Source organism: Pinus tabuliformis, chromosome 3_1 (assembly GCF_031772625.1).
Source record: "Pinus tabuliformis cultivar Carrire ecotype Pingquan chromosome 3_1, CPIR1, whole genome shotgun sequence".
In the NCBI taxonomy this organism is placed as follows: Eukaryota; Viridiplantae; Streptophyta; class Pinopsida; order Pinales; family Pinaceae; genus Pinus; species Pinus tabuliformis.
The window spans coordinates 727,214,687-727,219,423 of NC_142301.1; the positions used below are offsets into that span (position 1 = coordinate 727,214,687).

At 33.5% G+C, this 4,737-nt stretch overlaps 1 pseudogene; it reads left to right on the forward strand.

The window, feature by feature from the left end:
- Positions 1 to 2,041: 2,041 nt before the first annotated feature.
- On the forward strand, positions 2,042 to 3,090 carry LOC149189343 (uncharacterized; annotated as a pseudogene).
- Positions 3,091 to 4,737: the final 1,647 nt, after the last annotated feature.

Consider the following 4,737-nt stretch of genomic DNA (forward strand, 5'->3'; position numbering starts at 1 on the left):
ATTACATTTATCAAATTCACTACGAATATCTTAACAACAGCGTAAAAACATCTCCCTTGGCAACAATTCTAAAAAGTCAATTAGGTCAAGAATTTACACCCAATATAAGGAGACACCCCTATTAATATGGTTATTGAGTGCATTGCTTCCCCCACTATTATCAATTAGATGTTACCCATCCTCATATCTAAATAAAAGAAAAGGGAGAAATAAAATAAATGAAAAGCACCCCAATGGGGAAAGTAACGAGGGATATAAAAACCTTTTATGGGGCTATGAACATCTAGTTGGTAGTAAATGCTTATTATTTTATTGTGGTGATTACATTGTAGACATAGAAACTCATTAATATTGGAAGAATACTTTTAGAAATCCTTGAGTCATATTTAAGGAGTCAATGATAACCCTAATGACTTCACAACACACCCTATTACCAACTATCTTATATCTGACATTGACTTCACAACACACCCTATTACCAACTATCTTATATCCAACATTTAGTCATTAATTTGATCTTATATCTATCATTTAGTCATTAATTTGATTATTTTCTTATTATTCAGTTATATAGTTATATCATATTATGTTTGATCCTAAATCAAATATTTATGAGAGTGAGGAAAATCGGTAGTAAAAGATATTTTACTTAGTTTTTTAAATTGACGACAGGATTATCCATTAATTCAATGTAAAAGATATATTACTTAGTTTTTTAAATTGACTTCCACTTAATATTCATTCGCAGTTTCCGTAAAGAAAAACTTGGCAGAAGTACCTATAACAAGTGGTGAATTGTGAGAAGAATATGTACAAGATCTGTGGGAGTCTTATCTTGCTGAATGGACACACTGTAAGATGTATCACACCTCATCTCTTTTCTCATTGATCGTCATTGTCAGTGTTAACATGAAAACAACATACAAACAATTATATCCACAAACAATCAAATGGCCGGTCACATACTGCCATGTCATTTCCTGAATATTATTACTGTGATACCATTTCTGCCTCAACTTTATGCTTAAAAATTCCATGGCATTTCCCCAATATTATAGATATGATACCATTTCTGCCTCAATTTTAAAGACACACACTACAAAATATCCATCTCAGTGACCCTTTCTCACAGATCTTTCGCAGTATGAAAAATATGGGATTCATAAAGTGAAGGCACTTGCTACTAAGTACCCACAGGATTATGGGAAATATCTTTTCCTCTGAAAATATCAGAAGATTGAAAGCGAACCTCATGTCAATTCAGAAGTGATAGGTTTTATATTATTTATTTGATAGAGACTAAGGTTATAGGTGATTGGTAAATTATTATTTATGGGATAATTTATCTATTAAATATAAATATTTAAAATTTGGAAGATGGTAAATAATTTTTGTGATAATTTAGTTGGAGGATGTTTTTTAAAATTGTTTTGACTTTGTCATGAGTTTAATATTTTAGTTTGAAAATCAGAAACATGCCATAAAAGTAAAAGCATGTAGGTTACCACCATTGATAAAAATAATTGTAGATAACATATTTTCATTGTGATAAATAATAGTATGTAGAGAAGCTATAAATGGCTCATATTTCACAATTATTCAGAATTATATTGTATGTACAGAAGCTGAATAGAAGCTATATATAATTATATTGTATGTACAGAAGCTGAATAGAAGCTATATATAATTATATTGTATGCACAGAAGCTGAATAGAATCTATATATAGCCCATGGTTATATTTCACAATTATATTGTATGTACGGAAGCTGAATTGAAACCATAGGAGCAGAATTATATTGTATGTACAAAAGCTATAAATGGCTCATATTTCACAATTATTCAGAATTATATTGTATGTACAGAAGCTGAATAGAAGCTATATATAATTATATTGTATGTACAGAAGCTGAATAGAAGCTATATATAGCCCATGGTTATATTTCACAATTATATTGTATGTACATGATTTTCATCGAATATAATAATAATGAGTTAATTATATTAATGAAACTTCAATTAATAATTTCGCTCCAGAGTAGATGGAGGACACCGATTTTTTGGACTTTGAAATGGAGGACTTGACGCCCCCAAGGCTCTGCACAAGGCTCCGGACCGAAAAAAAAGTGCAATTCTCATTGGTTTGGATGAGCTTCTTCATGACCATTATCAAGAGAAGATTAAAATTGTTGAAAGAGAGTCGAAAAAAGCAAGGATTTACTCATCTGATAGCTCAGATGAGGATGATGATAAACGAGGAAAGAAGAAAGAGGAGAAATTGTCTGAGTTTGTTAGTGAGTGTGAAAGGCAGGTGCATAATATTGCTGCAACAGTTGAGGTTGCATCATGGGGTGAAAGAATATTTGGTTCTCAGAAATCCTCTCCAAAACTGGTTGTTCCAACAGTTGATGTGTGTCCCCTATTGCAAAAACTTTCAAAAAACAGCGAGCTCAGATTAATGACAGGCTTGAGTGCTGAAAATGGAGAGTCTTTCATGGTAGAGCTTTTAAGAAGTGGTTGGCTTCTCAACTTGATTTTATCTCGTAGTCACTGTGATGATTTTACTGTATGTTGGGCCTTCAATTTAATGGCACACACGTCAAATGAAAATGTGGAGATGTCTGCTTGTGATTTCTTATGCAGCATCATTCTTTCAGGAACTGAGGGTTCATCAAGCTTTTGTACTCTTGATTGGGTTCCTACCTATGATCAAATTAAAGAAACTGTTCAAATATACGGATATTTGGAAGATTGTATGGGAGATGAGCGGATGCTCTCACAAGATAAAGATGATTTTTCCTACGATGGGCCGCCAGAGAATATTCGGTCTTGGGTCAAATTTGTGGCTGCTTGCTGCCGAGCAAGGAAGTCGAGGTCTATTTTAACAGCCTCTGAAGCAGAGAATTTGGCAGTCATGGTAACACGGTTCTTTTTAGATCGTAAACTTCTTTGTCTTTCTGGCATTTTGCAAGAATGCCTGGCATCCATTGTGAATTTCTTCACAGATGAAGAATGGGTTTCCATCTCAGACATAATTGCTTTCTCTCTTTCATGCAGCCTTCCTGAGATGAACTTTAATTGCTTGAAATGAAACTTCAATTAATAAGGGCTGCAGCTCTGGTATGCATCCATAACTTCAATTCTGAAAATTGAGGGACCCAGAGTGTTCCCCCTCAGAAGCCTTGAAATTGATTTGAAAACCAGTTGGTACTCCAACTCTATTGCTTGTCGAATAACTGCGTGCCAGCATAATTCGTTGCATTGACAAATTTATACTCTCGGCAGTCCTGTTACTCAGCTTTGGGGACGCATTTCCAGGTTACACTGGCTAGGGCATGCAGACACTTGCGTGACCTGGGGGTGGTTTATGAATATGTTGTTCTCCTGATAATGAAAAACGATTTTATTAGTCACTCAGCTGGAAGAACTGTCCACACCACTGATTTGATTTGACCTTGTAAAAAACCATTTTTATATAACTAAAATAACCTAGCAAATTCAGTAAAACCATTTGAAAAGCTTTGGGTTTTGAAATTCTGAGAATCGCCGGGTGGTGGGTCGATTCTCAGAATCGACCTGCCACCACCACTGGTGGCGGGGTGGTGGTGGTGGCGGGGTGGTGGCGGGTCGATTCTCAGAATCGACCCACCACCCGGCGATTCTCAGAATCGCCCCCATCTGCTACGAATTGCCCCATCTGCTATTTTAATTATTTTGTTAACTTTATAAAAACAATGCCGAATTTTGAAACACATGGTATTGAACTCATATGTAATGTTTTAGATTCCCAAGGAAATGGGCTTTCACAAATCTGCGATGTTTTCTTATCACTAAAGAGTGCAGGTATGAAAAGATCCTTGTTGTGCTCACCGCTTTATTAGCTAAAGTATTTTTGTATATGTGGGGGTTTATAGTCATATCTCTAGTAATCGTTTTGGTAGACTAAGTCATCGAAAAATTCCCATGGAACAACAGTCCAACCCTTTGAAGGGGGTGTTCTCCATTTAAATTTATTAAAATGTCAAACTTCCACACAATATCGCAATTTTAAGTCATATTCAATTTTCTAAAATAAATTAAAAAACTATAACATATCATTATAGTTAAATAAAATTTAATAAAAACAAATATAATTACCAAAATTGAAAAGAAAAATCTTCATTTCATTGAAACACCCTGAAATCATCTTATGATATCATGGAATCCATCATATTTTGAATGGTAACCTGAGAGAGGGAAATTGTAATTTGAAAATCATGCTCCTAATATCACTTTGTTTTAAATCTAAAAAAATACCAGTATATATGACACAAATGTGTAATCAATCACATTATCTTCACCATAAATATTTGGCTAAGATGTCAATAAAATTCCTTCTTAATAATGTATTTAATCTTATTTTGTATTGACAAATTCAAAGCTTTTCAAATGGTTTTACTGAATTTGCTAGGTTATTTTAGTTATATAAAAATGATTTTTTACACGGTTAAATCAAATTAGCGATGTGGAAAATTCTCCCCGCTGAGTGACTAATAAAATTGGTATAAAATGTTTTAAAGTGATTTCATGTTTGTGAAAATATTGAATTTTGATAAAAATGAATGTTGAGTAGAATGATAAATACATTTTATTTTATAAAAGTGACATGGGCGTTGAGGAGGTGACATAAGGTTTATAATATGTTTATTGATTTTGGCATCATCATGAATAATAAGGTAGAAGTGCTTGTGGTTTTATA